The following is a 22,648-nucleotide window of genomic DNA, read 5'->3' on the forward strand; positions in this document are numbered from 1 at the left end:
AAACTATACACCATATGCTTGGAAAACCAGCCACTTTTTTCATCTGTTTTATCTCCTTCTGCCCTCCTCTTTTGGTCTCTAGATGCTCGGCCAGGCTGCAGTCCTGAAGCTGGGAGTCCTGCCTGAAGTCTGAAGAGTGAAGTCAGTTTGTAAACAGCCAGTCAGACTTATCAGAACAAACACTCGATCTCGTCCCATTCTCCCCTTGACTTTACACAGGGAATTGGAAAGCCGTGCTCAGGTTTAGGATAGAATTTGACCAAATGGAGGTGCCGTCCTCCAGTATGGGCTCTTGTTCAGGAACCAAGGAAGTTCCTTTGGTTTAAATGCTGAACCCTAAGTCAAAGACCAAGCTTTCTATTTATCAGAAAGGATAGAAAACGCACCCTCGGATCACCTGTGCCTATCGACCAAGGGAGTCCTCGGTCCTTAGACTTCTCCACTGGTCAAAATCAATTTCTCACACTGTGTGTGCAACATGTAAACATCTAGAAAACTGGTCCCAGAGATTAGTCTAAGCCCTGGAAGGAATTTTTAAGATTCCCTTTATTACATGTTATAAGAGAGTTGATATACTGAAAACTCAAATCTTGTGAAAAACAAAGAGAGACCAAATACCAACTACATTTTGTGATGTTAAAACGTCTAGCTAAACGGAGATATTCAGTGACAAGAAACTGGATTTTTTGGTCTACACAATGCCAGATAGCTGGTCTGGCCGGGTTCTGCTTTGTTTTTAAACAATGCACAAATTGCCTTAGTTATTCAGACCAGAAAATAATCAAGAGAAAAATGAACATTCCATTTCAGATAGCCTTGTGGTGGAGAGTTTCTTCAGAAGACTATACATTCTAGGCTTGTGGCTTTTTTTTTTAATTGGCTCTTTTGAGGTCCATGGAAGGAAGAACATAAAAACTAACATGAATTTCTGGCTTAGATTCTCTGGGAAAACTGTCTTAATAACCTGAGCACCCAAACGAGGAAAGGAACACACCCGTTTCCTCCAGCGGATTTCCAGGGATTGGAATCATGCAGCAACTTCTGGGGAGCTCTGTGAGACCTCTCCCAATCTGGCTGGAGGGAGCTCCCATTGCTGGGAGCTCCACCAGCATTTCCACACTAGTGCCGCATCACCTCTGTCAAGGGGCCCTGGTCTTCAACTCGCTGCAGCTACTGACCCTCTTTTGCAAAGCCTGTGCATAAGCTGCAACCTCTTCCTCTCTGGCACACCCAACAAACTCCTAACCATTCTTCCAGACATTCCTTGAAGGTCAGTCTGTGAGATCTCCCCAGCTTCCCACAGACGACTTGCTGTCCCTCCCCCAGTCCTTCTATTGCACTGGATCAGATGGCTGCTGTAGTACTTGTTGTGTGTGTGTCCCCCACCCCCAAAGAAGAGTGTGGATGCCCTGAATACTGGACATTGCCATGCGTTCCTGCTCATCTCTCACCCCCAGCAAGAGTTTGCGACAAGTGCATTCATTCAAATTAGGAACAGTTTTTCCTCGATCAGACACTTAGGTTCTAATCCTGGTCATTTCTGATGACCAGATTGTGTTACATTTAGAGAGAATAAATGAGTATCAGTTTCTTCAGCTAGAATAATAATACCTAACTCAAAGAGTTGCTATGAGGAGGCAGTGGGCACCAAAATGCACCTCCGGGGTCCCCCTTCCACCGCTCCCACTCGCTGGCTCGGCCAGCCAGGGACAGTGAGGTAAGCAGACAGCCTCCAGCTGTCAGCTCCTCCTCCTTCAGCATCTGCCTCAGATGCAGACAGCTGACCAGGGTCTCAACCTTCTCATGTCAGCCTGCATCCGGTGATGTGTAGATTTTACCACGATTTAAAAAAAGAATCTTTAAAAAAGAATGAATGTCAAATAAATAAAAAAAACCAAATGAATAAATATAGTACTTTTTGAAAAGTACTAACACCACGATTGGTGCACAGCAGGCATTCAGAAAGGCCAAATAATTTCCATCCCAGTGCTGAACCTGTGCTGTAGTCCAGGATGGGAAACACCCCCAGCAGCAAACTGGCTGGATAATGAATTTCTATTAAGTGAACCCCATTTTCTCATTTACTTTTATTGGCAGGTGAAGGATATGTTCTCACAGGAGAACATATTGGTGGGACCAATCCCAGGACATGCTGGGCATGGCAGCGCACTCCCAACAGCCACGCACATTCTAGGGGAGCTTTGTGGCTCTGTTGTTGTTGTTGTTGTTGTTCAGAACTTCCTAGTCCCATTCCCAGACTATGGAAATTTCTCCCGCTATAGAGCTATTCTGACTACCAATTCATGTTTTCATTCTGTCCAACCACCCTGATTTTGGAAGCTCCCAAAGATTATACAGTACCGATTCCTGGCTGAAGGGGGCTCCATTCACATAGGAAAAAAAATGGAGTTGTGCAAATACTGGCCCTTCTAGCGGACTTGCTCAAGGTCACACAGCTGGCAAAACCAAGACTACGACTAATGTCTCAAAATTAAACCGTAAACCACATAGCTCCACACCCAAGAACTCCTCTCCTAAAACCAGATTTCTGGTTTTACATTAAGTTCCCCACTAAGGAAGCTCCAAATAAGTTTTTTGAAACAATGAGAAAAATAGCTGAAACCTCTTTTTCATTTTTTTTTAATGTGGGCTCCACACCCAACATGGGGCTTGAACTCACAACCCCAAGATCAAGAATCAACGGTTCACTGACTGAGCCAGCCAGTGGCCCCTGAATCATCTTTTTCAATAACTCCCTCCCTCAGACACAGGGCCTGACCCAGCAGAGATATTTGAGCTCATCACAACTGAAACAACTAGTCCTCAAACGCAGTCAGGAAGCTCCATCACCAGGCAAACGCCATCCTGATGGCCCCTGGCTCCTGTAGGCCTGGATCACCTCCTAGGTTAAATATTTCCCATGCCTGCCCACTGAGGTCTGGTCTGAATGGCTAGAGAATGTCTTGGGTGGTCTAAAGAAAGGAATACCAGTGGAGGGATGAAGGAGCAGTCTGAAGACCTCCAGGACAGAGCTATTTAAGCTCTCTGGGATTCCCCTTGGCTCCAGCCTCCCGGCTCCCTCCATGGCCTTCTTTCTCTGTCTCCTCTCTCATCCCTGTACCTACTGTTGGCCTGTGTCCACTCCCACTCCCCTCTTCCTTAGAGTCTCCCTTTCCTTCCTCCCCTTGCAATTCCAGATGCAAAACCAACAAATGTAGGAAAGAAAATGAAATGGGGTAAAAAAAAAATTTTTTTTTTCCTAATTCTGTGTCCACATTTTGGAAGTAAATCTAACATCTTAAATTGTGTGCAGGAGGCTCCATAGTCCTTCATTTACTATGAACTTGGCACAGTAAGTTTATTAGCCCATCTTACTGCAGAGAACCCGAGTGCAGAGGACAGCTAATATTGTACTTTGGGAATCAAAGTAGAAATGCCAATGAGACTGCTAATTATTCAGTAAATTAAATATCGCTGCCAAAACTGCTATTCCTAATATCCTGCATTTGATCATGTTGTCTTAATGCAAAGGCAACATTCAGATTCTATTTATGCGATAAAGATGAGGATCCTGCAAATTGATTACTGGTTCTTTATGTTTTACTAGAAATTATTTGATATGCAGCCTGAAATTTATGTTACTTATAAGTAACAATGTTCAAGGATATAAAATTTGATTTCTGTCCTGTTCTTAACCGTATTCCTTTTGGGGCCAGAGCAGGGCGAGGGGGAGCATTACTAGACAGGTAGCAATAAGTGATTATTTACAAAAACAGATATTTTCAAATTATGATAAACATTCCATTTTACATAACTAAAGGTGTGACGCCCCCCCCCAATCATTTTTTACAACTATGTTTTGTAAAAGCCTTTAAAAAAATCAATTAGCCTTTGTGTCGTCTAAGGAACTTTAAATTGCGGAATATATTTATGAGAATATTTAAGGTAAATATTTCCAAAGTAAGGAGCAAATGAATGGGCCATAAATTTGCATGCACTGCCTCTGAAAACGAGCACATTTTAAAATGGTTTGTTCAAACGGAGCCATTGGCCTTTTTCCTTCCTTCTCAGAGAGCATATGTGTTAGATTAGTACTCAGAAAAGAGCATGATTTCATAGCCTCCAGTGCTGCATTTATAAAAATTGTGATGATTTTAGGACTGCACCTCCATTTTTTGAATTTTCAAAACTTGTCCCTTTTTACTCTTTTATTTTCTTTCAACAAAGCAAAGACCGAAGAACCCTTTAAGAAATTTTATACATTCCCACAGAGTCCCAGTTTGTTGACCTTCAGGCCACGGAGTAAAACCTTCCTTTTAAGTCAACCATTCCCCATTGGGAAGCGCTCCAGCTTTTTCTTTTTATGAGGAATTTTAACTGCTGGACTTAATTTAATTATTGTATTTTGTACATACTCCCAGAAGCCCCAGGGCATGAGCTTTACTTTTTTTCAAAACTTTCAAATGAATCTTTAGAAATGCACATTTCTGATGGTAATATTACTTCTTTCACTTGTATTTCTAATCTAAATACCAAACTTGGATCTGTTTCCTGACTTATTCACAGAGAGTTTCAACCTCGCATCTCTGCCACAGATACACTTGTGAGTCCACAAGTAAGGATGTGGTTATTTGAGCCTTCAGTGTGGATGCCTGGGCTTTATAATAACAAAATAAAAATCATCCCCAGCTGAACTCATTTTAAAAAGTTGATGGTTCTGGGAACGAGTCTTCAATAAGAACAGTTCCTAGGTAGACGTTGCTTTGAAATCAGTAGCATGCTGGCCCCATGGCTGCAGTGTGCCATCATCTGTCCTTTTCGTGTCTATGAGATCCCCTCACGCATATCAACTGCTCCTCCCGATCCCAGCAGACGCTCATGTGCAAACACACACTCACGCATAGGGAGTTGTCATCCCAAGCTAACAGCAAAGATTCAATATCTTCATTTCTCCCATACCTTTGTCCACAAACATTTTATTGGGTCCCTTTTCTATTATTATTATTGGAGTTCAATTTGCCAACATATAGCATATCACCCAGTGCTCATCCCGTTAAGTGACCCCCTCAGTGCCCGTCACCCAGTCACCCCATCCCCCTGCCCACTTCCCCTTCCACTACCCCTTGTTCACTTCATTGGGTCCTTTTGATTTCCAAATCAAACACTTTGACCACATCTTGACCATCAAAGGGGAAAAATAATTTGGGGAGGGGGGTAATTCCCTTAAAACTCAGTTAGGAGTGTTGAAATGCAGGGCAAACATAAATTTTCAAAATTCATAAAATCTGACCAAAATACCTTAATGGGGTTGGAGTTGGGCTAGTTATGAAATAAATTTCATTTTAGGATTTCTGAGACCTCTGAATTTGGAAAGATGTTTTTAAGCAGAATGCTCTATGAAATGAACCTGATTTTCTGATTGATTTTGATTTAAATTTTAAATTAGAAAAATCACAGCATTTAGGTGCCATAGAAGGACTCTAGAGATCACCTAGGCCAATGGTTCTTAACTCTACACATTAGAATTACCTGGTGGGCATTTAATAAATACCAATGTCTGGGCCCCACTGAGACTCATTAAATCAGGCGCTGGTCTGACCTGTCATTTTTCAGATACAAACAAAAACAACCAAGCAAAACTCTGAAAGATTAAATATGCCTTTTACATTAGGGATCTGAGTCTAATTATGCTGTAACATACTTTGGGAACTCCTAGCCAGGCTAACCTTTAGAAGCAAACTTACTTACAAGTAAGTAACAAGTAAATTTCCATAATTCAGTTTAGGGTCACATTAATTATAAAATAGTTGATTGATTCTTCCCATGTGATGGTACTTTCTAATGTTTACACATTCACATCCCTGACTGATTCACAGAAAAGGTTAGTATAATCATAGTCTTAAAATGTCTCACACTTAATTTTTAAAATATGGCACATTTATATGGATGGTTACCCTCCTATACATTGTACTTAAAAGTTTGAACTCTTCAGTGGCAGCGTCATACTTCATGACTAATATTCTGTAGGGGTTTTTTTACATGCATTTAAAACGTTCAAGCAGAAAGCAGTATTTGTCCCAGTATCATCTGAAGATCTCAAAACACCTGAATTTTACATTGTACAGTTTTTATAGAAATGGAGTCAGGGATGTCAAACAACAACTCATCTTGAGTGAGTGAGTCCCCACATTCCCCCCCAAAGGCAGGAGTGAGCTCAGCCATCGGGGCTCTGAAGGCTCTGAAGGCTCTGAAGGCCCCGAGAGAACAAGAGAGGCCATGCTGAGCAAAAGAGCTCCTTATAGTAAGAAGCCTCAGCCTGGGACTCAGCAGACTTTTGAGCCATCTTTGTAAACAGTCACCCTTACTGGCCTCCCCCAAGAACATCATCTCCCTCACCTTTTACACTCCCCCAAATCTGCCTCCTTCTCCTCTTTTCCCATCAGAGACAGCAAGCTCACAGGTCACAAAGGCAAGGGGAGAGCCCAGTCTTTTTTGAGTTGAGGTCCTGGTTCTCTCAGGCAAGGACCTCCCGGGAGAGATCCAGGAGACTTTGATCTCAGTTATTTGCTTTGGGCTAAAAGACCTCTGGTTGGCCACTACTCTAGGATCCTAATAAGGCCAGGACCTGGGATCACAGATGCAAACCTTTTTTTTTTTTTTTTTTTTTTAACCAAAGGGGACACTGAGGTGCAGTGATTCAAGGGATAGAGTTGCTAGGAGAGAGTAGGTTAACATGTGGCCGACTGAGATAGAACAGTTTATTGATTCGCTCCTCCAGAGGGGATTTATTGAGCTCCTATTATGTGCCTATGCTAAGTGATGGCACTGCGTTCATGACGGCTAAGAGGGCAATCCTAGAGATGGTCCTATGTCCTCTATGGTCCAGGAGTTTTGTCAGGAGTGAAAGCAGGATGGGCTGTTGAGACCTTTCTTATTCTGGTTTTCCCCATCCCCATTCCGTTCTAATTACTCTTTATTATCCCTTATAACAAATATGCAGATGCACTAAGAACCTAGCTCGAGGTCTGAAAAAAAAAAAAAGGAAGAAACTTACAAGTATCTTACAGGTAAATTCTCATGTAACCATAAAAACGAATGTTTATAAAAAGATTAAAAATTTTTCAGGGCAAGGAGAACTGCTGAAGGCAATATGTTTTTGCCTATCAAATTAATCATTTTATGAGTGGTAACCTCTGAGGCCGACACTCACATGGCTGGTGGCAGTGTGAGTCCAGTCCTCCTGGAAAGTTTTGGGCAGTGTATACCAATGGACTTGTCATCATCTTCTTGTACCTTTTAAACCTGGATCTGAGGATTTATCCTAAGGAAATTTTGTGATCCTAAATGTAGAAAAAGCCTCATTCACTAAGACTACTTGATTTACAATTATATCATTTAAATTACTGAGCTGTGGTTAAGTAAACCATGGAACATTTCTTGGATGGAATATTAGCAGCCCTGAAAGCTGGTGTTTCTGAAGAAAATAAGAAAATGCTCTTAATATAAAGCTAAGGTCAAAAACAAATACCAAGCTTCATATGCAGAGTCTGGAGATAGACTGCCGGGCTCTTCCGCTTATTATCTACTGCTGGTACTCACTTCTCTGTGCCTCGGTTTTATTATCTGTGAAAAGGGGTAATACTAGTAGCTATCTCATAGATTGATAGGAAACTTAGATGAGGTAAGACATATAAAGAACTGGGGCACCTGGGTAGCTCAGTGGTTGAGCATCTGCCTTTAGCTCAGGTTGTGATCCTGGGGTCCTGGGATCCAGTCCCACATCCGGCTCCCTCTGAGGAGCCTGCTTCTCCCTCTGCCTGTGTCTCTGCCTCTTTCTGTGTGTCTCTCATGGATAAATAAATAAAATGTTTAAAAAATAAAATATTAAAATATATCAAAATTTTAAAAACCAAGTTGGGGCTAATTACAAATACAAATCTACTGAAACACTGCTTTTGATCATTATATGATCATACTGAGAAGACCCTGAAAAGAGAGGCCCTAGCAGGTTGTCTTCACATGATTGGAGACATGCTGCTGCCAGGACTCTAGGCAGGGACTCCTTCTGACTTGGCCACCATGGCCACTTCTCATCACAGGGAGGACAGGCTCAGCTGTGCTGGGCGGTGGAAGGCCACTCAAGATTTGCAAGAAAGTACACAAGTCCCAGTCCCCACTCTGGCACCGACTCCCAGTGAGGTCTTGGGATGACACTCTTCCTTCTCTATAAGGAAGGATCTCTGATGCAATTAGCAGCCTCCGAGAAAGAGAAAAGCAGTTTGAGGGAATTTTTGAGATACTGCCTCAGAGGTAGAAGAAGTGATTCTGAAAACTGTAATACTCCACTCCAGCTCTCCTTCCAGGGCAGAGAGCCCATCTGCTCTGTTTACACACCTGGACCTGGTGTGAAGGGCGGTTTAGAGGAGGTGGCTTCCTGACCATTTGTGGAATCATTCCTGCTTCCAAGCAGCACGCTACAGGCAGGCCTTCAAAGAAATACCAGAAGCCAAGTGTACTATCTGTCATCACTTACTAATGCTTGAAGCTTTTCATATAACAAAAGGGGAAGAAACAGCCCTACCTCGCATTGTGGGAGCCTGATAATTCTTCCATCAGCTCTACACCAAAAGGGCTTTCTCTTAACTGTAAGTATTAGATCCGATTAACATAGGCAACCAGTGCTTTTGGTAAGTAAAATTGGAAGAAAATAACTGTTCACAACTTTATTTCATCTCATGCTATAATAAGGAAGGAATTGATAAGTTGCAATGACAAGTAACTGCATTGGTTTTTTTTTTCATTTTGGGGGGTTTTTTGGTGGCCTTTTTTTAGACAAATATGTCCCATTTAAAAAATGTCAACATCATTTTTCTACACATACTCTTGTGAGGTAGGAATTAATCCACAGAGACAGAAGGGTTATCTGTTTGTTCATTCCTGGCATCCAGCATGGTGCTTGCTGGCCCTTAATAAATTTCTGTTGAAACTAAAAGACAGCCTACAGAATGGGAGAAGATATTTGCAAATGACATATCAGATAAAGAGCTAGTATCCAAGATCTTTTTTTTTTTTAAGATTTTATTTATTTATTCATTAGAAACAGAGAGAGAGAAAGAGAGGCACAGACACAGGCAGAGGGACAAGCAGGCTCCATGCAGGGAGCCCAACATGGGACTTGATCCCGGGTATCCAGGATCACATGCTAGGATAAAGGCGGCGCTAAACTGCTGAGCCACCCAGGCTGTCCAGTATCCAAGATCTATAAAGAACTTATTAAACTCAACAGCAAAGAAACAAATAACCCAATCATGAAATGAGCAGAAGACATGAGCAGAAATTTCACCAAAGACATATACATGGCCAACAAGCACATGAGAAAATTCTCCACATCACTGGCCATCAGGGAAATACAAATCAAAACCACAATGAGATACCACCTCACACAAGTGAGAATGGTGAAAATTAATAAGGCAGGAAATAACAAATGTTGGAGAGGATGTGGAGAAAGGGGAACCCTCTTGCACTGTTGGTGGGAATGTGAACTGGTACAGCCACTCTGGAAAACTGTGTGGAGGTTCCTCAAAGAGTTCAAAATAGACCTGCCCTACGACCTAGCAATTGCATTGCTGGGTATTTATTTACCCCAGAGATACAGATGTGGTGAAAGACCGAGACACCTGCACCCCAGTGTTTATAGCAGCAATGTCCACAATAGCCAAATTGTGGAAGGAGCCTCGGTGTCCATCAAAAGATGAATGGATAAAGAAGATGTGGTCTGTATATACAATAGAATAAGCTTTGCACAGTGGCGGTATCGTAGCCAATGAGGTTTATCCAAGGTGCAATTTTTGCTACAATAGAATATTACTCAGTCATCAGAAAGGACGAATACCCCCATTTGCTTTGACGTGGATGGAACTGGAGGGTATTATGCTGAGTGAAGTAAGTCAATCGGAGAAGGACAATCATACGGTTTCACTCATACAGGGAATATAAAAAATAGTGAAAGGGATTATAGGGGAAAGGAGAGAAAATTAGTGGGAAAAATCAGAGAGGGTGACAAACCATGAGAGACTCCTAACTCTGGGAAACAAACAAGAGATAGTGGAAGGGGAGGTGGGCAGACGGATGGAGTGACTGGGTGACGGGCACTGAGGGGGGCACTTGACAGAATGAGCACTGGGTGTTACACTATATGTTGGCAAATCGAACTCCAACAAAAAAGATACACATATAAAAAATAATTTTTTGTTGAATGAATGAGGTAATAGATTAGTGAATCAAATGAAAGATGTTCTCCTCTCTATTGTGTTAGATGCCATGGATATAAAAATGTGTGTAACTCAGGGTCCCACTCTTAGCAGCTCACTCTGGTGGCAGAACCAGACCTACAAATGGAGAATGATTCAAATGCAGTGATAGATTCCTAAAATCATACCACTGATCATCAGTATTCATGGAGCTCCAAATAGGAGCTCCTCCTATTTCAGGTATACACAGCAAAACATAACCCCTTCCTTCACAGTCTGGTCCAGAAAGCAAGCATGAAGCATAAAAAGCCCAAAACCACATGGAAAGCAAAATGGAAATATGTACACTGCAGAGAGGCAGCATGCCGTGATTTCATCATACAGACAACTCTGACATCAGACTGCTTGAGTTCACAAAGCTGTGTGGCCTTGGACAAGATGCTTAACCTCTCTGGGCTTTAATCATTCCACTTGTAAAATGGGGATAATACTGAGACTTACCTTACAAGGTTGTTATGAGAAATACTTGGGTTAATACCTGTAAAATACTCAAGATAGTGCCAAGCTCATACTAAGTATTATGATAAATATATGTGAAAAAAATCTTTCCTGTATTCTTTGAATTTTAAACTCTAAGAACTTTTTGGCTTTTTCTTTGTGCATGCCTGATATTCTCCCCAGATAAAACATACAACCAAATGCAACTCCAAAGCTGTGGGCTAAGCTTAAGAAGGGAAGGAGAAGTGAGATTCCTATCCGCTTGTGGAAAATAAGCATTTGGCAGAATGGAAAAAATTCTCCAAGCCAAGATACCTAAACCAGGACTGCAAATTCGTTCTAAACAACCACTACTCCCTTCTACCTAGTCCAGGACAGAGACTGCTAATCAACCTCAGTATCCTTTCCAACGGGGTCTAGATTCAGGGTCCAAATTATTGTCCAAAAAGGACAGTTAGGTTAGTATTGACTACTAACCAAGGCCTACTGGATCTCTGGCCTAACCCCTATCCTTATGGTTGGCCTCAGGGTTGTCCTTCCCACTGGGTCCACAGTCGCATGGTGAACCGCCTGCTCCCATGACTGAAGCCCAGCTCCCAAAATGCCCTGCCAGACCCCACTCCTGAAAAAACACTAATGGAGTGGGTCCCATTCTGCCCTCCCTTGTGGGTCCATGGCTGATGGCTAATTCTGTGACCTCAGCTAAGCAAGTTACTTAACTTCTCTGAGCCTCAGAATCCGATTCTTCCTAGGAAAATAGGATCTCTCCCTCTCTCAACTGTTGCAAAGATTAAATAGGATAATGCATATAAATAGATCTGGCTGGAATACTGGAGGAGGCTCCCAGTAAATGGCAGGTCCCATTATTGCTAAGCCCTGCTTTGTATTCCCTCCAGCCAGGCCCAGTGCCTTCGTGACTTCATCCCCAGGGTCCCAGCATAACCTAAAACAAGGCTGGGATGCTCCTGTTTAAGCCACTGCTACCGGCTCCCCCCAACACAGGATTAATAGTCCATCATGAACTCAAGGTCATACAGGCTCCACCACAGTGGCTGGGGGGAGGGGCAGAGGTGGGGGCAGCAGCTTGGGGATGGGGAGTGGGAGTGAGGGGATCACCAAGGTGCATGCAAGGACTCACTGACCCTACTAAGGATCAACAGAGAGGGCACTTGGCTCCAGTAAGCCGAGAGGGTGTCTTCTTCAGGCAGGGACCAGGGGCAAGACCAGGCCGATGGTGACCCACCTGTCTGCCTCCTCCTGCTCCTCTGAATGCAGCGCTGACTCACCTAAGACTTTCCATTTCTGGAAGCACTCCCCTTACTTCCTCCCACTGGATCTTGGTATGGATGACTCAGTTATGAGTTCCTGCCCCTTCCGCAGATGGGAGCATTGTGCCCTGAGAAGCTTAGCCGCAGTCTTCTCCCGCTGCCTCTGCCTCTCCGCTCTGCTTTCCTGCTCTGACTCTGCCTCCTCTCTCTGACTGTCTTTGCCTGCTCTTACCAATATGTGTGTAATATCCCCCCACCCTCACAGAGAGGAGCAGGTCCCACTGGCCTTCCAGAGAAAGCAGCCTGGCACCCTTAGCCCCAACCCATGTTCAAGAGCAGCAAATTAGTCAAGGCCTGGCATCTCTGGGTCATCTGCGGGATAGCCAAGTGACCCTTCTCTCCTCCCTGCATCCACCACTTCCTGGGCCTGGCCTGCGATTTGACACCTCCAAACCCAGAGCCCTTCATGTAAAGGCCCTGTCAACATTTCCATCATAGACTTCTCTCTTGAGAGTTGACAAGTTAACTTGGAAAATGAAATGAGCCCAAGCGGAAAGTTGCCTTACAAGGGCAGAGAGAGTACAGTGCAGTGATGCTCTCAAAGAGAGTCGGTGTTGAAAGGGCGCCAATTTAATGTCTACATTAAAAACGGATTTGTGTGGAACACAGTGCTTCTTTTAATTGCTCCAAATAAATATCTCGGGTAATTTTAAGAAAGACTGCTGCAGTAGCTTCCCAAGCAGCACGAGCCATATATTACCAGGAAGTGCTTTGGGGTATTGTTTGCTGAAAAAGGCGTTACATAAATTGAAACTCCTTTTGCTCAGAGCCGAGTCCTGAAAGTTCATGCAGTGAGAAACATTTCTCACCATGCACAAACTGTGAATTGTATATAAAATTAAATTTTCTGATTAAAATCTGCATTGTTGGACCTCCTGCTGACTGCCACCATTTTGCTGAAATAAGATACTATTTGTGGTAATGGCAGCACAGGAAACCTGTTATCATTGATTGTAAACTGGCCTCACTCCTACGGCTTAAAAAATCTGGAGAGCTTTATTGTGCAAACATTGCATTTTCCTTACAAATATTACAGAGCAAAGCTTTACCATGGATTCATCAGCTGGGGTGCACACAGATTACAATCCAACCCATCGGCCCTAAATCTCCTGCACACCCAACAGTGGGCTGCAGGTAGGGTTGGGCAAGGTGCAAGATGTCAGCACAAGGAGACAAGCATATATAACCATCTGCTATCTAATTTTTAAAATGTTTGGCTTCACAAGGGTGTTATTATGAGAGACAAGGAAGATAAAAGAAAAAGATGAGGCCCAGGAAGAATTCAAATTCAACAACCCACCCTACCCCCACCTGTGTGAGCCCCAGGAGACTGCCAGCATGGCCCCAGCCCCTTGCCCAGCACTGCCAACTTCTGAGCCCAGGTCTGAGAATCAACTTTATGACAATCAGCTAGAACACTGCCCAGAAGTGCTGAGAGAGGGGTCCACGCTAATAGCTTCGCTTGACAAATGCAGAATCTGAAACCAAAACAATGACTTTTTTTTTTCCTAAGAAGATCTGTGTTCAGAATTAGAACCCCAAGGGCTGGCTTTTCATCTTTCATTTTCCCCAGCTTTGAGTTTACAAGCGTACGTACGCTCTCCAAAAGTCAACATCAGCCAGCCACACATAAATATTTTTTATTGCCTCTTAACCATTAGAATAGATTGTCCCTCTCTTTCATTTCTTAAATCACTTTGTTGCTTGGGTGATACAAAATTGCTTTGACTTACAAAGAAAGATGGGGCGCGGGGATGGAGGAGGGGTACAGGGTGGAGAAAGGTTTCACAAAATGATTGATCCATAGTGGTATATCTCATGTTTTGACAAATAAAATTAACCAACTTCTTAAGTCTGAATTTAATAAATCTCACCAAATCTTTTTTGAGAAAAGAGCACTAAGGTTACGGGCAAAGCCAGGGCTAAAGTAGAATAAGCTAAGCTATGTGCTCTGAGGGAGCAAATGCAAGGTAAGTGGCTTGAGGTGGATGCGTACTGGAGACCTGAAGTTCAAAAGCATAGACTTCCTGGAAGGCACCTGTGTAAAATGGGTAGGATCACACATCACATCACATCACATCACATCACATCACATCACATCACATCACATCATCACATTGGGTTCAAGTGTCCTTTTGCAGTTTCCTTGCCCAAAAAGCCAATGCTAGGTATTCTTATTCATTAAGCCGTCTCACCTTTAGGAAAAATATGTGGAGGGTAAGAAACAGGAAGTGCCCAGCGGGGTAGCTGACCCAATCCCCAGTGTATTACCTTGCCTGTAGAATAGAATTTGAGGAAACTACTAGTAATTATGCAGACTTTTGTTTCAATTGCATAACCACTAAACAAATTAAAGTAACTTACAAATCCATAAGTTAGCTAATTTTGAAAATTATTCCACTGTTTATTTTTCTCCCTCTGGACTTCTCTTGTAATTCTCAGTCTTTCATGGTTTCCACAACTCTAAATAGCTCTAACCTGAGTTTCTTACATGAACATAGTGGGTGAGGGTGGGGAGGAGTTATCTGTTTTCCCTTTTTCTCTTATTACTTCCATCCATACACATGCCTTCTATTTGAAAACCAATAATAAAATAAGTTGCAATATCACACCCATCCATTCGATAATATGTCCTGAACTTACCAGGTGCTAGGAGCTAAACTATTAATCCTCCTTCACTCAAGAGTTGTGCCAGCCTGAGGAATACATCAGAAGTCCCAACTTTACTGTCTTTTGAACTAAGATTTGAAGAAACCAAGAGAATCTACAACAGGAACTTGCATCTGATGGCACCTCCTTCTCCCAACTTCACTTTTCTCTTTTGCCTTAACTCCTACCTCTTTCCAGTTAACTACAGATCCTGGCCCTCTCCTTGTTCCCCATAGGGCTCTGCTACTGGAAGGATTCCTTTCCATGGTTCTGTTATCCCCTCTAGTCTTGACCAAAGATGAAATTCGTGATCTGCCCAAACTTAACCCACATTTTTGCTCTAGGCTTCCATTTATTCTTAAAGACAAAAGTTGTTTCTGTAAAAAAAAAAAAAAAATTAACAATATTCCACTGACTTTTTCACAGCTTGCAACAAGAAGACATAATGCCAGTCCCTCTCTAGGACACCAAAAGTCAATGACAGGATAGACACATTCGAAAATGAGTCAAGATTTAATAGGCTGGACAAGCCAATCATACCCTGCTCAAGTGCTCTGGCAACCATAGCCAAAGAGTGGGCAAAGCTTGGTAATATGTCAAGAGGGGAGGAGCTGGGGTGAGAAGGAGCTCCAGGAGCCAGTAGTAGTTGCTTCCCCTCCCCCAACAAGGCCCTCAAGTCCAGGCATATGCTAAAAGGCTAGACAGTGAGGCCCTGCCTGCCTTGGGGATTACTGATAGAATCCCTAAAAAGAATGGAAATCTCTAGTACCTCTCCATCTCAAGGAAGAGGTGAGTTCTCAGGTAGGGATCTGCCATTGTGATGGTTGGTCATCACCCAGTTCTTTTCCCTATTAGTCCCCCAAAGAGAAAGGCCAAGCCCCATGCCTCCATGAACCTACTCTTCATCACAAATCACAGAGGCACCAGATTTATTAGACAAATAGCCATGGAGGTATCAACTCTCCTCAGCCAAGGGGGAGTTGAAATCCCATCATTTACCAGTAAAAAGAATCCAGTACCATGCTCATCTCCCTTTTTCCCTCTCCAAGTCTCCACCTTTCCCCTGGTATGGAGTGTCTTCTTTCTATCGTCCCTCTACTTCTCGTGCCCTTCCTGAGTTCTAGTCTTTCTTTTGGGTTGGCTGACACCAGAGGGCAACATAATCTTACCTACTTGTCATTTCTTTCATTTCACCAGTAGAGGGAAGAGTTTGAGAGAACCTACGAGAAGCAGGAGGTAATGTGGAAATTATTTTGAAATATGGAATTAGCTAGCCCACTAGGACAGCTCTCTCAAATGCATCCCGTGCCAAGGCATTCTGTTCCCGTTGGTAAATAATCTGTTATAAAACTGTTTAAATGCATATTAACTCACCAGAGCACGACACTGGCAAAATTTCCCTCTAGGCTGTATTTTACAAAGAGACAACTTTCAAGTGATGTGAGACCTGAGAGTAAACTAACAGAAGTCATACATTATTCAAGGTAACACTGCTGCTCCATCCCTTACTCACCACTTAGTCTTTTGAGATCCAGCTTTTTTGTTTCAGAAATAATTAGTAAGGCATTTAGCTCTAAGTGATCTTGTTTTGGGTACCCATCGTCTTCCCTCTCTAGGTGCTCTGAGGGTACATATGGGCTTATTTGGGCAAGTAAGGCTGAGTTAATCAGAATGACTGATTATGAATCAAGCAGCAGAGCCCTAAGGAAGAAGTGCCCCAGAAGCCTCTGTCAAACTTAGAAGTCCATGCAAGGGCATACTCCATCACAACCTCCCCATTCCGTCACATAAATCAGAGAACGTTCCCCTTAAAAATGTTGGGAAGGAAGGGATTCGGAAACTAAATCTGTGCCAATGAACTGACCATTTACCAATCATCATCCTGACCAAGTTAACATCAATACCTTTAAAAAGTAGACAACGTGGGGCTAAGCAATCTGCTCAACCATTGCAATGTGCTCAATTGTTTGAATCTAATTACTTGGCCTGGATATTTTCTGCTTGGTATCCCCAGCCTTTGAACCTTTTCCAAAGCCAGAGCTTTATAGAAAAGGTCTTTGAAAACCCTAAGAGTCTGTGATTCTGTCGTTCTTTAGATGGATTTTTGATCCAAGTGGCTGAATTTATCCTTTGCCTTTATTTCTTCATCAACACTCTTTCTTTGATTAATTATCTAAAGTGAGAGTTCTCATCCTGAGTTTCAGAAGTGGACTTGAGCAATTCTATGAATCTCTGGAAATTGTGGGCAAAATTCTATATGCATGTACATGCACAGTGTTTCTAGGGAGAGGACACATAACTTTAATCAGATTCTCAAAGGGCTCCAAGACCTCTGTCTTGTCACTGTACATTCATGATGTTCACTAGACCAGGGTTTCCTCAATCAACATGCAAGAACAGGTTACAGATGTGTGCCTGGGTCTTTAAGTCCAGACAGGGCCAGGAATGGCTGGCCAAGAGCTGCCCAGTTGCTATAAAAATATTATTTTCTCTGTGTGCCACAGTGTTTAACAAGTTGGGAAGCATTACATAAACTCTTCGCTTTTTTTGCTTTTTTTTTTTTTTTGAAAGTAAGCGCCACATCAATATGGGGGCTCGAACTTATGACCCTGAGATCAAGAATCTCATGTTCCACTGACAGCCAAACAGGTGCCCCTAAACTCTTTCTTCACTTTTATCGCATCCACCACCTTTGCTTTCTGCATCTCTTTCATCATTTCCATGGCCTTAATTTTCTAGAAAGAAGTGTGGCGTGGATCTGGCCATCTATGGCACAATCTGCCCTTGTGTACTTTGACAGGAAAGAAAATGCCATTGTACTATTCCCTTTCAGAAATGCTCCCTGGCTCCCACATCTGGGAATTTGCCTTGCTGGCCACATGGTAGTAAATGAGACCAGCTCATACCTCCCTTTCCTGGGAGATTCCTTTTGCTGATTCCTTGCATCTGCCCCTTTCCTATAGTAGCTCTGTCTTGTCCAGAAGTGTCTGGAAGAATCTCTATGCCAGATAAATGGCTCCCAGCTTCATTCCAAATATTCCTCAAAAGAGGAATTCTTTCTTTAGAAAGAATCCATGAAAGCAGGCATTAAAATTTTACATAGAAGGGCAGCCAGGGTGGCTCAGCAGTTTAGTGCCGCCTTCAGCCCAGGGCCTGATCCTGGAGACCCGGGATCGAGTCCCACGTCCGGCTCCCTGCATGGAGCCTGCTTCTCCCTCTGCCTGTGTCTGTCTCTGCCTCTCTCTCTGTGTCTCTCTCGTGAATAAATAAATAAAATCTTTAAAAAATAAAATAAAATCTTACATAGAATCCATGTAGAACCAAATTCAAACTCAGACATAATAAACAAGGCAGGCAAAGTCTCTTGGGTCCTGACTAACACAGAGTACCCTGAAAACAGTTACCTTTTTTTTTTTAATTTTTTATTTATTTATGATAGTCACAGAGAGAGAGAGAGAGAGGCAGAGACACAGGCAGAGGGAGAAGCAGGCTCCATGCACCGGGAGCCCGATGTGGGATTCGATCCCGGGTCTCCAGGATCGCGCCCTGGGCCAAAGGCAGCCGCCAAACCACTGCGCCACCCAGGGATCCCAGTTACCTTTTCAGCCCTTCCCTGCCCAAACCCCTAAGCACACAAAAGTCCCTATAGTCCCTGACCAGACAGGCCATCTGGGATCAGTCTCATCACCTAATACTCAGATCACATCATTTTCCTAGCAACAACTTCATAATTTTGGTAAACTAAGAAGTATCCCATCCACTTAGTTTATTTGTTTATTTTTTTAATCTTTGCACCCAACGTGGGGCTCAAACTCATGACCCTGAGATCAGGAGTCACATGCTCTTCTGACCAAGCCAGCCAGGTGTCCCAGTATGCCACCCACTTAGGATTAATTTATGATTCAGACTTTTGTATGAGTCAACAGAATGTTGACAATTGTCTGCTGTACTTCATCTGTCCTTTTCAAAGTCTTGAATACCTAATTCTTAAATATTTTTCTAGCCCATACTGTGTTGCTATTAGAGAATAAAACTATCTCTCTGCATTTTACCAGTTAATCCAAGCTGACAGCCCAAGATTTCAACCACATTAACTGATCCTTGACACAGTCCTGACCCATAACTTCCTAGTCAATACACCATTTCAAAAATACTTAACTTCTGGGGAAAAGAAATCATTGCTAAATCATAAGGAACTATAAGCACTTGTTTCTTAAATATATAACTGCAGTGTTACTAACTAGAAGGTTATCTGGCATAAAATAAGGAATGTAAAGTCAAGAGTGTGGGTGTTCCTCTCCTTTTGGGGTGGCACTGGGAGAGTCTGCTAAATCTGTCACTGTCACAAAGCCCCTAGGTCTCCAGATTTCACTTTGCTGTCGAAGAAAAACCACAGACCCACAAATAAGTCTTTTCTTGAAACCTACCACCAAGCGGCAAAAAAAAAAAAAAAAAAAGAAACCTACCACCACTAACTCTAAATAAATTAATTCTTCTTAGACCATTTCCAGCTGTAGTTAGAAAGGTCCCCCATCTGGGTGCTCCTAGAAAGCATTACTGTCAGTATTACAGGGCGTTGTTGAAGAATATTTATACGAGATGAGCTACTTCCTTCTTAATGAAACTGACAACCAGACTGAATTCAGGATCACTTTCCTTGAAGGATATAATCTCTGGCAAATCCTTTATGAAAGCCATCCTATCACTTTTCTGTGTATTTTAGAAATGGATGTATTTGAAAAAATGCCTGAAAATCACTTGCAGTCATTTTAAAACTGACTTTTTTTAAAAAATTTATTTATTTATGATAGTCACAGAGAGAGAGAGAGAGAGGCAGAGACACAGGCAGAGGGAGATGCAGGCTCCATGCACCAGGAGCCCGACATGGGATTCGATCCCGGGTCTCCAGGATCACGCCCTGGGCCAAAGGCAGGCGCTAAACCACTGCGCCACTCAGGGATCCCTAAAACTGACTTTTTTAAAGCCAATATCTGGAGTTAGAAAAAACTATGTGATGGGTTCCCCAAAATAAAAATACACAGAAAATATTACATTTTCTTTTGATTTATTTATTTTTAAAAGATTATTTATTTATTTGAGAAAAAGAAAGCAAAGGACAGAGCACAAGCAGAGAGGGAGGGGCAGAAGCAGAGGGAGAAGCAGACTCCTAGCTGAGCAGTGAGCCCTATGTGGGGCTCAATCCCAGGACCCTGGGATCATGACCTGAGTTAAAGGCAGAAGGCTAACCACTGAACCACCCAGGTGCCCCTACATTTTATTTTTAGAATAAAATAATGTACATTTGCAAGTTGCAAAAAAAAAATTAAATCTTTTTTTTAAATATTTGCTGAGTTGACAGAAAATGAAACACTGCACTCTCATCTGCATCCATTATAACAGAGGATTTACTGGTTATCATTCATGAACCTTATGTGTGCTCCAGCCTTTGAGGAGAGAGATGAACACAGTTTTTGCAGTGTGATTATAAATAAATGAAACATTAAGCACACCCCCGAATCAGCCTCTTACTCAAATCATATACAATGTAGATCATGCCAATTTAACTTGATTCGGATGTCCAGATATCCCAAGGACCTCAAATTTGTGTGATACTGGTGATTAACAATATTCCTTATTTTGTCAACAGGAGCCAATTGAATTTCATTCATGGTGATGTTTGTTTCCGTTTTCTATTACTTTTTTTTTTCTAAAGATTTATTTATTTATTCATGACAGACGAGAAAGAGAAAGAGACAGAGAGACAGGCAGAGGGAGAAGCAGGCTCCATGCCGGGAGCCCGATGCAGGACTCGATCCCGGGTCTCCAGGATCGCGCCCTGGGCCAAAGGCAGGCGCCAAGCCGCTGAGCCACCCAGGGATCCCTACTTTTTTTTTTTTTTAAGATTTATGTATTTTGGACAGAGAGTACATGTGTGGGCACGAGTAGGGAGAGGGGCAGAGGAGAGAATTATCAAGCTGACTCCCTGCTGAGTGTGGAGCCCCATAGGGGCTCTATCCCATGACCCATGAGATGACAACCCATTAGACTGCCACCTGAGCCAAAACCATGAGTCAAATGTTTAACTGACTGAGCCACCCAGGTGCCCCAATTTTCTCTTTTGATTGCTAAAGTTTGAATAGTAGTGAAACTCCTTTTTCTTTTGTATTTTTTCATTTAGGAGTTCAAAGTATGTTTTAACATCTTTTCATTTTCCTTTTGATCAATCTAATAGCTAAAGCTGCTTTCATTGTACTTCTTTTTTTTAAAAGATTTTACTTTTTATTAAAAATATTTATTTTGAGAGAGAGAACACAGAGGGGAGAGGCAGAGGGAGATGGAGAGAGAGAATCTTAAGCAGACTCTACACCCAGCGAGAAGCCTGACCCAGGGTTAGATCCCACTACCCTGAGATCACGACCTGAGCAGAAATCAAGACTCAGACACTTTAACCAACTGAGCCATCCAGGCACCCCTAAAGATTTTATTTTTTAAGTAATCTCTACATCCAGCATGGGGCTCGAGCTCACATCCCAGAGATCAAGAGTCACATGCTCTACCAGCTGACCCAGCCAGGTGTCCCTCATATATACTTTTGTTGTCTGACCATCTCTAAGCAAATACGTGCTTTCTACTTGATACTAACCTAATACGTTTCTTGACATGGGGTTTTCAAAGCCTCAGAAGCATCAGTTTGCAAATCCCCAACAGTCTCATGGGGAAGAAGCAATAAGGAAGCATGCAACACGACAGCTATAGCCTGAGATCCAGCAATAATGCAGGTCTGCTTGGAACCCTGGCCGAGGGCCTTTCATTTTCTGATATATCTTCTCTCTTAAAATATAAATGCACAAAAAAGAAAAATAAGTGGAAAAAATTTCATGTACAGAATAGCACAGTGCGTTCTGGACACTGGCAGCTCCCAACTCCCAATCATGTCATTCTGTACCTGGGTTCAGTGAGCTGTGTGTCACTTCCTCTTTGAAGGCTTTCCTGATCCATGCACCCCAAACTCCTCCTTCACACCCCCACTGGACCCTCTACAACCCATTACATTTGACACATCCCCATTCATTGGCTTTTACATTCATGTCCCTGGCTGCACAACTGACTCCTCAAGAGTGAGAAGCAGTATCTGCATCACCTGGATCCCCATCAACTGCCACAACCACTCTGACAGAGAATGTACTCATAAGTGTGGAGAAAACAAATACCTGGCTTTTCTGGAATCCATGATTTATTTTCTAAATCCCACTTAGCACATTTAGCCTGGAGCTACTTGGTATCTAGAAGAGGATGAATCAACCTTTTCAATTTTCTAGTAACCCAGGTGGTAAAAATACAGGTACTAATTCCCAAAAAAGTGGGAGGAAGCTAGGAAGTAGAAACATGTGCATGGGCGCATTCAGGACCGGGCAGAAGAAGGTGAATGAGGGACAGAGCCTCTGAAGAGGTCATGGAGTAAACAGGAATCGGGCAAATGGTATGAGCCCACACAAAATTTCTGACACGACTGGTGACATTTCCCCGTGTTGTAGCCACTAGCACATGAACAACCTGCCACCTCTGGACTTCTTTCCATCCCAGGCGTCCTGGCTTCTGCTGCCTAACGAGGTCTCCACCTTCAGCTTTCCTCGTGGCCAAACATGCGGGCCCTGGCCCACCTTCCCAGGACTCCATGCCAGCCGCAGGCCAGCCACGGTGCGCACCATGTTAATAGGTAAGTTTCCTGCGGGGGGATGTTAGGCACCACACCCACCTGGTAAAGACTATCTTTGGCGCCAGGTGGACATTTTGGTGCCGTGAAATCCCACTATCAAGGTTGCCACTGTCTCCTAATACAGCCCCAGAGGGAGTGTAGATCTAGGGAACTCAAACAACTTGGTCCTACATGCTCAAATTGCTAGTTCCTTCAAAGAGGGACAT

At 42.9% G+C, this 22,648-nt stretch overlaps 1 protein-coding gene and 1 long non-coding RNA gene across 5 annotated transcripts in view; one reads left to right on the forward strand and one right to left on the reverse strand.

The window, feature by feature from the left end:
* The window catches only part of CLYBL (citramalyl-CoA lyase), a 283,074-nt gene extending 260,632 nt beyond the window's left edge, over positions 1-22,442 (forward strand). For 2 of the 4 annotated variants that reach the window (XM_025441103.3, XM_025441107.3), the window contains exon 9: positions 83-10,855. The gene's annotated coding sequence lies outside the window, so the exon portion shown is untranslated. Of the gene's footprint in view, positions 1-82; positions 10,856-10,931; positions 13,936-22,309 lie in introns of those variants that run through there. The other 2 variants (XM_025441104.3, XM_025441105.3) reach the window with 2 other exon arrangements.
* LOC112655903 (uncharacterized) overlaps positions 1-22,648 on the reverse strand; it is a 92,890-nt gene that overhangs the window by 41,047 nt on the left and 29,195 nt on the right. The window lies entirely within an intron of this gene.

The sequence above is a fragment of the Canis lupus genome, chromosome 22 (assembly GCF_003254725.2).
Source record: "Canis lupus dingo isolate Sandy chromosome 22, ASM325472v2, whole genome shotgun sequence".
NCBI classification, from domain to species: Eukaryota; Metazoa; Chordata; class Mammalia; order Carnivora; family Canidae; genus Canis; species Canis lupus.